We start from the raw sequence: 11,885 nt of genomic DNA, 5'->3' as shown, positions 1-11,885 counted from the left end.
ACAGAAAAAAAGGGGGAGAAGAAAGAAAGTACTGGGAAATCAACATCTGGTTCAAATAATTCCTCCTATTTAAATTTTTACTTAGAGAACTCCCATTGGTACCGAATAATTGAACTCAGTTATTCACAGCTAAAAATCTTGGTAGCACCATTCCTCTCTGGTTTCATGTGGTGGATCATCACACCTAGGCTCCTAAAGCCTCGCAGAGGATTTACGTTGCAGGCACCGCAGAGCAAAAGGCGGCTCCTGTTCCTCTCTGCCCTCTCCTCCCACAGCCAGACACAAAAAGATGCTGCCTTGCGTTCTCCCCCTCCTCTCCTTTATTAGGAGACATTGAACTTATAACAAATACACTTCGCTTCACAAAAAAAGCAGTGTAATTAGCCTTGCTTTTTTTGGCCTGCATGTGTGTGGTAAAATGTCTAGTAATAGTTGGCAAGACTTCTGCAGGGAATGAGATTCCCATGGTTAGATCTAAAGCCCAAATACTTGGAACAAATTAACACCAGCCAAGAAAGTGAGGTTAATTACTGGAACAGTTGGAAGAGAAGGTCTCCCTAGTCTGGAAAAATGCAATACACTATCTGCATGTATGGTATGTCGCCAAGCAGGATCTCTCCCTCTTTCTCTCTCTCACTTGCTCTCTTTCCTTCTTTCCTTTTGTGTCCCGACTGTAGACAAACATAAGAGCTGCTGAGAGCAAAGACTTCATCTTTCTCCGACCTGTTCTTACATTAGGCCAGTGCCACCGATGGCCCTGGAAGCTACTCAAAGCTGAGAAACGCAGCCATCGGGGGCTGGCTCTCCTTCTGTCTATGTTTTCTCATTAGTGGTTTTGCGTTGTTGAAAGGCATCTTCATTGGAGGCCCAGTATTCCAGCAACATGCTGCTTTAATCTGGGGTGGGCACTGAGGCTTTCAAAAACACAGCATACAACCCAACAGGAGAACAGTCATCTTCCTTAATATGCTCTTTGGAGAGCAAATCTGTAAATCCTGTAGGCCCCTAAACATCTGCCTTTGGTAACGATTTAATGGGGAAAATTTGCCTAGTAACCACATTGCCGTTGACCTTTGATGCGTGAGGAATGTATACATGCACATGTTGGGGGGGGGGGGGGCATATGGGCGAAAAGCTGTGAAATCAAGGTTGCAAAGCCATGTAGGTGGAAGCTGCTTACTCCACTTCAGTTACCTGTGCACCTTTAGAAGGGCTCCCTCATGTGTTTGCATTATTCATGACACAGCCCTCTGTGATGTGAGGACACGGCTTTTTTCCATGGGACGGCTGCCTCACTCTGTGCTCAGGATGGATACTGTTCACTACAGGAACAGCTATTCAAGATTTTGTTTTTTCCTTCATTGTTCAGTTTGTGACCTCAAGCCTTACTGACTGTGCACTATTCAAACCCTGCTCTGAAAACAACAGCATTTTGTTTTCTCATGGGCTTTTCTATAGCACTCATGACAATAGTATCAAAGTGCCTCATAAAGATTAATTCATCTATTTTTGCTACAGCCCCAGGAGGCAAGTTGGTATTTTCTTCATTCTCCAAATGTTGAACTGAAAGCATAAGCCCCATCTATACAATCATGGATGCAGTTTACGGAGCAGCTAAAGCCGTGGTGTCCTCTGTGGGTCCATGGCTGCTTCAAGCATCGCCTGCATGGTCCACGAGGCTACATCTGGCTTCAGTGTGTGCACTGCCTGACCCCCTGGCTATGCTTGCAAGCTTACAAAATTGAATCTAGTCTTGAAGGCGGCCTCCGGGCCTTTGACAGTATAGACATAGCCATATGATCAACAGTGTGTCTACAAGATCCGTGGTAGGCATTAATTTTTAATTCTGTCATTGAAATGCCTAGGTCTTGATTTTTCCTCTTGCTTGTCATTAGCCAGCACTGCAGATATTCAGAGCAGAGCTCCTGCCAACCTTGGTCCCAGCTCACACACCAGGGTCCCATGCTGGGTCCCCAGAAAACGAGAACCTACAGTTAGGAGCCTTCTGTGAAAAGTTCTCTGTAGGTAGTATGGCTTAGCATCTGTGAGGGCAAAATCCCTGCTCCTCACAGCACTGCCCAGCTCAGTCAGGTATAGTCCCAGCCCTCCCATTGCTCGTCCTGCTTCACCCACCTCCCACTTGCCATCACCTGCAGGAAACGCAGCAGGAGTCCAGGGCTGGTAGCCTCCCCTGTTTGGTGGAGGGTTTGAGCATGTAATGCAGATTCTGCCCGAAAGGGTGGCATTAATATTGCACAGGAAGATGTAATCCAGGTATTTCCTGACTTTTGAGTGATCAACTTGAAAACCCTGGTAATGGTTACTTAGCACAGGGGATGATGCTTGAAAGTAAACTAGGTGGTAGCATAGGCATGCCAATGTGGTCATGCCATGGACATCTACAGGATTTTCTGTCAAGATGGCAACTTTCTATTGCATGCCGCTGTGCCAGGAGTTAAGCCGACAGAAGTAACAGATCCTCTGTACATGTTTTTTCTAAGCTTTATAACTTGGCCAAATGTGGGTAGTTTTTCACAGGGACAGACAAGGCCCATCCCCAACACAAAAGCCACCTCTTCTGCCAAGTGTCCAATTGCACTTCCAAAGCACAGGGGTTCTAGGGCTTTCCAAATAAAAGGTTGTTAAAGAAAAAAGAAAAAAGCAACAAGGCAAACAATGTATTTTTCCAGGCTTCTTCTCAGAAACACTATGTCATTTTGGCTGAAATTTCCGTAAATAATTCAGTTTGAGGCAAACACCCTGTACATAAAATTTAAGCCCAAACGTTGAAGCTGTCAGAGTTATAAACAAGTGAAGAAGGACCCTATAACAGAAAATGTTAGTCAAACTTACTACTAAGCGGTTTCCCAGCCCTGTGCGTTGCTATATGTGTGCATTTGCACATATTCAATATGGGCTGATACATTAGGCCGACTTTGAAAGCCATTCTGGGAGTCTTGCCCTGGGAAATGGACCCACACTGGCTGCTTACTGTGCCACTTAGAAAAGAATATTGGAAAGGGGACAGGGAGAGGAGGCAAAATACACTGTAGTGGCAACAAATCAATCACTGTGGTCTATATAGCCTGGAGGTCCTCTCTTCTTCTGCCAACCCAGCCTTCAGGGCTCTCCAGCTCCTTAGACTAAAGGGTCAAGCAGAACATGGAAATGCAGGGCTGAAAGCAAAGAATTCATCTAGCCCAACCCTCATACCTAAGATGGGATTACACTAACCTATTCCTGAACAACCGCCGTCTAACTTTTTCTTATAACACTCCAAAAAAGAGATCCCCAGCCCCCCCAGCCTCTCCCAGTGCTTAACTGGAAGTGCTTAGATAGCTTCTCTCAATTTCAAACAGCTTGTTTGCTGCAAACTGAACACATTTTTTCTACCTCTGCCCAGCGTATCAGGGAGTATAAAAGATCATTGTCCTTTTCAGAAGTAGCTTTATGTATCAGAGGACTTTCACATCACCCTCAATTTCCTCTCTCTTCTGGAGGACATGTGAAATTCCTTTACCCTTTCCCAGTCATTGTGTTTTCTAACTCTTATTATTCTGGGGTCTCCTCACTAGATCTTTCCTGAAGTGCAATACCTAAAACTAGAGAGTCTTCCAAATGGGTGTAAATCAAAAGCCGTATTTAAGCAGCCCATCTGCTTACAGCACTTCAGTGTCTCTCAGCTAATGGTGCGTAAAGAAACTGCATGACTTCTACCGAGGAACCCCAATTCAGACAGAGCCAAAAGCCTAATTTATAGCTGAGTTAATATAGTCCAGCATTTAGGAACATCCAGAATAAGGTGAGACCTTATGTCTCTAAGCTTTACCAAGACTTCCCTAGTACTCTCACCACAAAAGCAGAGTACAACAGGGTAATTACCTTGTATAAAACATTCATTTTACTACATTGCAAAATCTGTTTTGTGGGGGTTTTTTTTTGTTGTGCAACTGCATCATGTTGTTGACTCATGATCCTGGTTATTTTTAACCAGTTGTGTGCTGTCTTCAACTTGGTCATACTTTTTTGTTCACGTGGAAGGATACCTGAAAGCTTTCTTGAAGCCAAGGTGTACAATAGACACAGGTTTTATCTGTACCCACCAAACCAGTTACCATACACAAGAGAGATTTCTATTTTAGGTTTCTTTACCTGAACCCCCCTGTATAAAATTAGGACTGAATGTGTTTCTCTAGCCAACATGTCATGGAGTATGGGCTCCTAATTATCAGAAATATGTCTATAGGGAGATCTGGGTACCTGACATTCCTGTTCTGTGAAGGTGATATGAAGCAAACCACCACAGCTCACAAAGTACACACTGGTGCAGGAAACAGCCAACTTGTAAGGAGATGTACTACTTTCCGTTCCAGTTTAGTCAGCCTCCTAGGTGGAGGGGCAGCTACCTCTGCTCAGCAAAGCACGGATACTTCATTAAATCCAAGCTTGTTGTGCTCGAACCTTAAATCACTTCCCTAACAAGATCTGTATATAGGTCCTCTTTGCACTTCTGACTGTGCTGTAAAACCACAGTTATCTTGTTAACATTTGCAAAGCACACAAGTACAATCATACACCCAGGGGCTGCTCTGTGCCCTCTGTGATATCCAGAATCTTCTCTCTGTACAGATACGCACATAGACATACAGTTATCTGTTACAGAAAAAAAGTGTTCCTAAGATCTGTTGGGTTTAGTGAGTCCACCACACAGTGATTCACAAAACAGGAGGTTTGCAAGATCCCAGATCAGCAAAGCTCGCCATGTGTCATCTGTGTGTATGCATGGAACAAAGGGAAAGGGAGGCAGGTACAACAACAATGTAAAAGCAGCCATTTACCAGCTTGTTTTCCACCTTTTTCATACCCCTGTAATGAGGTGCTGAGGAAGGTGTTAGTCACACGACAGAAATCAGCATCAGCATGTGGTCTTTGCATTATCATCTCATGTGTTAAGGTTGTGCACCTCTGGAAAGAGAACAGTGATACAAATGTGCCCAGGCTTGCAATTGCTACCCACAGAGACATCTATCCCAGGGTCTGGGCATACTCAGGGACTGCAGGTCTGGGAAAATCCCTGCAAGAGAGGAAAAAATTGTTTTCTTCCCAGCCTGTGAATGGTAAATCAGCAGCCATCACAGGTGATCTGCATGGTTTGTGTGTGTTCATGGATTGACCTGCATTAGGTAAGGGTAAGAAAGCCCCTGGCCAAGCCATGAGCGTGATCTCCCATCAGCAAAGTGAGAACAGGAATAGGGGCTCTGGGGCTACAGAGGTACGCTTACCAAGGCACGCAGAGATCCTCCAGTGGAAAGCACTGTGAGAGGGCAAAGCACTCTGATACTAGTATTACTCCACACCACTTAGTAGAAGGTAGTGTGTACAATAAATACCTAATGCAAAATAGGTTTGATTTCCTTAAAAAATCATTTCATTCCATTCTCCAAGCTGTTGCTCAAAGCAAATATATTTTTATTGCTGACAGTTTAGAGGAGCTGAGGCTGTTATTGCAGGGCTGGTGTGAGGCAGCTGTACTTGGCTCCTTTCATCACTTGCGTATGGAGGAAGTTTTGTTATTAGACTCTGTCAAAGTCCAGCTCGATTTCCCTGAACCCCAGCTTGCAGCTTTGTGAAACAGAGACTTCCAGCACTGGTGGCATATGAGGACTAGGACACGTATCCTTAGTTCCAGCATGTGAAGGTCTTGACAGCTGTTCTTGGATGGAATTTGTGTCTTCTTGCATAAAAGCACAAAAACTGTTCCTTGGTTGAGCTCCCTTTGTGTAAGATAGGAAATGCCCACTGCATTCCCAGGGACACTACGCTGAATTATTTGGCTTGGGCCTTGGCTCTGTTTGGAATCCGTTGTCCAGGTGTTCCTCCCTTTGCATGACATGGCAAACTGAAAAACAAAAGCTTGCCTTCGGTATGCCTGTGAGTGACCCTTTGGATAATTTTCCTTGGGACTTCCATAACCCTTCTGAGACCCTACAAACATCTTTTCTTAATAATTGTATTACATCATGAGGAGCAATATGCATTAGTACCAATTAGCCCTTCATCCAAGATGTCAGACATAGCTTTTCAAAGATGCTTTAGTTAAGCCCCATAATCTTTCCAGCAGGCCAGTTGGTACCGTTATCTTCCAAAGATGAGGGACACAAGGTGCAGAAAGATGAAGTAACTTGCCCACAGCCACGCAATATATCAGTCACAGAGCTGCAAACAGAGTTCAAGAAGCCCAGCTCCCAATCTTAAGTGTTAACCACTAGACTATGATCTGTACCATATCAGGAAGAGCAGGAAGGACCAAGAGGCAGCTACGTAACATGAGGAATTCATTCTGCTGGAGGGATATGGGAGAGACAGAGGCAGAGGAGCAAAATCCAAGTCAGCACAGGCTCTGCAATGATTGCTGCCTTACTGTTCATGGGCAGCAGAGTGCCTCCCGTTCCTACATCTGCCCTGCATCTCATTGATCTTCTCTCTCTTTTTCAGTTTTCCTGTCTCCCCTTGTCTTCCCACAACCTCCCCAGATGTTTGTCTTTTCACATCTTTAAAAGGGGAAACTTGCCTTTTACCCAGTTACTTCTTATAACTCAGAGTTTTGGGGAAGAGCCCTAAAATGCCTGTGCCTCTCCAGCTTCTTAGGGCAACACAGCTCATCTGGAAATGTCACAGTCTCCAGGAAGCCAAGCTCTTAACTACTGTGGATTTAAATCCCAACATAAGTCTCTATTGAATTTGTCATGTAGTACAGTATAATAAAACTGTACAGTATCTTGTACCTTTGTCAGCTGCTTTGTACAGAGAATTTGCATCAGAAGTTAAATTCTCTTTAGATTCCTAGTCCAAAGAAATCTAGCCTGTGTCATCAGTTTTTCCACTCTGCAGAAATCTCAGGAGGATTTTCAGAAGCTACATATCATTGTGTATTTACAAGCTTCTGGAAATTAAGGGCAAAGGGGAGAAACCTGTAAGATTTGGCACCAGGAGGACACATTTTACAGACTTTTCAGAAGTCTCCTACATCCATTTCCAGGACTCAAAGCCAGACTGCCACTAAGCAAGCGAAATTTGAATGCTAGAGACATGACCAGTAAAAGTGGAAAATGGTTGCAAATCTGAATGACTAGACCTCTACAGCCTTGAATGAACTCTGAACTTCAGAATCAAAATCCTTTCCGAGCCTCACACTACTGCCAGAGCCAGTAAGCAGAAGGCTCAGAATGGGTCTGTATTCCATATTTTGAGTGAAAAATACTATGCTGAATCTACCAAACTTGTTTTCAAACAAAGGTCTGATATAAAGCATTAGAAAAATTTGTGCAAATGGTACTTTTCAAATTCATAGGAAAAAAAAGTCTCTTTACAAGAAACAAGCAGATTTTGTCAGAAAAAAAAACCAAAACAATTTAATCTCATTACAAGTAATAGTAATTATAGTAAACTATATCATACCAGATAGCAGTGCATAGAACTCATAAACAACATTTCTGCTGTAAAACAGGACTATCAACAGCATATAGAATGATAAGAGAGTTTCACAAAGAGCTATACAAATATATTTATTTGCCTTATTGGTCCTACAGTGGTGAGTTTTGCAGGCCACCCCTTCAAGCACTGGTGATTCCATGGAGCGTGCATTCCCAGCTCATTGCTTCCGGGAGGGACTGTCACAGCAAAGCATTGTGGTGGGCCAGCAATTACAGAGTTAACAGACAGTGGTGTCTCCACTGACTTCAGGACGCTTAAGGGAATGAGTTCCAGGACTGAATAGTTCTGATGGTGCTGTTTCTAATGGAGATATTGCAATGACGCCATTTATCAATGTTTTTTATTTCCCAGGAGGGTGGGTATAAACTGTATATGGCTATGAACTGCCTGTACACTACCGTACAGATTCAGGTGGTCAGAGATCCCGCTGCCTGATGCCTTAAATGGAGTCTTCGATAATAGAAAAGTGAAGTTTGGCCACCTGGTATTCATCAGCCCTCTTGCCATTTCACGAGTGTCCATTAGAAACCTATATGCATGATCCCTGCATTTCAATTGTTAGAAAAATTAGCTGTTAACCATCAGGAAATGACCTGTTTCCCCAGCACAGTCACTCAGACCCATTACAGGCCCTGTTCTAAGTCCTCTTCTTATTGAACACAGTTTACAAGAGGTTCACCATAATCCCTTTAAAATTAGATTTTTGTTCTTTTTTTAAGCCATTCAGATTGTTACTCAAATAAAATCTTTCTGTCTGGTTGCAGAGAGAATGAGAAGCCGACACCAGGGTTGGCAATTTGGTATCATACGTGGCCATGGGAGGGTTGGCTGGAAATCTGGGGGGAAAAATAGGTTTTCATCAGCAGTGGCTGATTTACAAAGAGCATTTCTTACATGTGGGATGGCATTTCTGGTGGCAGTTGGGAAGAGACAGAGAGAAGTTCAAAAGAGGACAACCCCATAACCTCAACCACATCAAATCTTCAACCCCTCTTTGGCCTCCTTTGGACAGAGTGGGATGTGGCCCATCTCCATACACCTGAGGCATGTACTGCCCGTGCTTCCAGCCTGCCATCAGGATCTCCTGCCAAAGGTGTTAGATATCAAGAAATATTCACTGGAAAAGCGAAAGAGATGGAGCTGCAGCTCCATGGTTAAGCAAAGATTTAAATCCACAGGAGGTGGGCAGTTCGCCACCAGGCTTACTGAAAATGTTTGGCTGTTTTTCTCTGTTTCTAAGGGGGAGAGCAAGAGGGAAAAGGTAGACAAGTGTTTGGAAAAAATATTTGTGTGGCCTACTTTCCATTGCTGTGCAACAGCAAAGAACGTTTTTAGAGCCCTGAAACATCTTGGTTTCAGGAAATGCTCTCAATTCAAGATTTTTGTTTCCTGCCCACTTCTCACCAACAGCGCCTTGGGGTGATTGTCCCAGGCAGGTATGCAGTCCCTGGATATCCCTGTGCAAAACTGCATGCACCAGCCACCCTGGGGAAACTGGAGAATACAGATGTGTGGTGCCATTATGGAGCATACATCCCGAACATGGGTGCTGGTCTTGAGTCTTAAAAAAATACTCATTGATTGGTCTTGGACATCTTCTCAAACACTGTGGGGAAAGCAGATGTAATGATTTCAGGAGGTTCAGGCTAAGCTCTGCATAGAGGCAGGGATTACATCTGGGCAGTGTGTGTACAGGGGGAGGAATAGAGCAGCCAGAAAGCATGGGCCCTTCACGGGTGTCAGAAAGATATGATTGCAGTCCAGGACACATGTAGGCACAGAGCTCCAGTCCTCATAATTGTTCATAACCCAGGAGAAGAGTACGATGCTCACGAGACTCTGTAGCAGAAGCCCTGCTTGCAATTTGAAGGAAACAGAAAAATCCTGAACGGGAAAGTGTCTGTTCAGAGCAGAAGCTGGTTCTGCTGCCCTCCTCTATCTAGTCATTGCCCTTCTGAAACTCATTTGCTATGAATTACTCTAGAAAAAACCATCCCAGCAGCAGGCCAGAAGAAACCAGGGTGGAAAAAAAATAGCTTCATTTCGAACTATAATTAGAGGATGCTGAAGGCAACACTTCAACAGTCAGATGTATCAAGTGCTGGGAAGTCTCTCAGGAGAAGCACTGGAAAGAATATTGCTTCAATCATAGCGACAAAGCGCTAAGAAATGCACACTAGGCAGAAATTTTGCTTTAGCCAGTGTTGATTATCAAAAGGCAGGAAGCCGGTTCTCACGCCAGCGAAAGCAGGCAGCCTGTGGCAGGGGGAAACCCATTTAGGCTCAGATACCCCTAGAGGAGATAAGGACTCACCCCAGTATTCAGGGAGAGCTATGGGTGATGGCAGCATGATGCTCGGCTGCCCTGACACTCAGCACCCATCAGCTGCTCAGCCCATGCTCTCCCCAAACTGCCTTACACAAGTCTGGCCTCCCATCTTCAGCTGTACTTTCTTTTTTTCCCCCCCCCCAAGTAAATTTAATCAGGAGTTTGCTCTCATCCCTAACTCACTTCATGTGAACTTAATTTCCAGCTCCGATAGTTATTTTTAAAAAGGGATTTTTTATTTTTTTTTAAATGCATTGGGGTTTGAGGACGAAGGAAGGAGGAGGGAAAATTCAATTAACTTTCCTTCCAGTGTTTCCATATTTCTCGGGTGTATGAGCAAGGCCATTTCAGGCATTAGAGAAGTTGTTTAGATTTGGGCTGTACCTTGCCTGTCAGATCATGTAACGGGGTTTTTTGGATTTTTGGACTTTATCCAGTAGGAAGGATGGTTCCTGCTTTCCGCTGGTCCTGAGCAATGCCCATGGGAGCCCCCAGCTGCAGGGGTGGTTTCATAGCCCTTGCCACTGCTAACACGCATATGAAGGTGTCACAACCTCAAGCTGTTAGTAGGTATTTAAGAAAACACAGAAACAAAGAGGTATGGACTAAGGTTTTGCAGCTTAAAAATAGAAAACAACTGTGGAAATTGAATGGATCTTATGGAAAATGAGCTTTTCTCCCTTCATCTCCAGGGCAAGGTCGCCCTTCAAGGGTTTTGAGGTGTTTGTTTTTTGTTGGTTTTTTTTTTTTAATATCAGAAAGCTACTCTTAATCTACCCATTCGAGTGGAAGGAAGAGGAAGAGTCAGTAAGGACAAAAGAATGCTTTAAAATAAAAATATAGGGGGGGGTGTGTCATTTGGAAGGTCTTTTAGTTTTAAAAAACTAGAGTCAAATCAAACAAAGCTATTATATTTTTATTTGAATAAAAGTTCTAGTTGCAATTCGCAACAAAATAAAAATGATTCATTTTGCAGTCTTTCTCTTTTTTGTTTTTTTTTAAATAAACAAAAAAAGTGAACTAAATATTTTTGTTCAATGTTGTTGAAGAAGAACATTAATTTGCATCCAGTTACATACCTGACTAAGGGCATGGATTTCTACTGAATATTTTATGTTCACATTGTTTTAACCATCTCTTCCTTGGCAGAGGTGAACTACTCTGGGTATGGTCCAGGAGGCAGGAGTCAGAAAATGACCCATGTCCATTGCATTTGCCTAATTAATCCTGACCAGCTTTCTAATGTGTTTTCCATTCACGAACATATCTGAATCTTTTCCCAAACAGCAAATCAAAACTGAAAATGTGACAAAACAGATAAATCACACTAATGTGACATGCCTCGATATTTTGGTGGTAATTCCTAGAAAATCTGTGCAATTCCCCATTACTATAAATTTTATACAATATAGTCTAATATGTGGAGTATGTATATCTTTTTTTACCTTCCTATCTTTTGAAAAGATGTTCAGTGCTCCCTGATGATCCAAACTTCACTCCTCAAAAAAACTCATAGTTGTTTGACTGTTGAGAACTTCAAAAGCACGGCTCTTTCTTCTCAGGCATCGTGTTACTTGCTTTTTCAGGTTTTCTGAAAGAGTTATCAATTCAGTAAAACTGATAAAAAATCACAAAAAACATTTGGTGTGATTCAGCCATGCACAAGAGGCCTATTTTGTGTATTTCTACTTCTAGTCTTTAAATCTGTGAATTCTTTTCTGCCATTATTTGCTTTTTCTTTTCAGGCTGTAAATGTTCTTGGGAAAGAAGAGGTTGCCTTTCTCTCCATGTCTGGACATGTCTTAGCTAGAGATCTGACTGGAGCTCTCTGAGCTGAGCTGGGTTTAGATGTAATTTGCAAGCTGATCCCAAACATTTCTACCCTCCCATAGCAGGGGGCTATCAGCAAGCACAGATTTGGGGGGAAGGCTATAGACAGCGCGTTCCCCAGTAGTGCTACTTGTCATAGCACAAAACATCCTGATGGTGTGATGTTACAGCAATTGGCACAGCAATGCAGCCTTCCCAACCCTCTCTACATTAGCAGAACTCTTCCCAACCC

This window comes from Charadrius vociferus, unplaced genomic scaffold (genome assembly GCF_000708025.1).
Source record: "Charadrius vociferus isolate BGI_N301 unplaced genomic scaffold, ASM70802v2 scaffold111, whole genome shotgun sequence".
Classification (NCBI taxonomy): domain Eukaryota; kingdom Metazoa; phylum Chordata; class Aves; order Charadriiformes; family Charadriidae; genus Charadrius; species Charadrius vociferus.
This window is presented reverse-complemented; position numbering follows the sequence as displayed.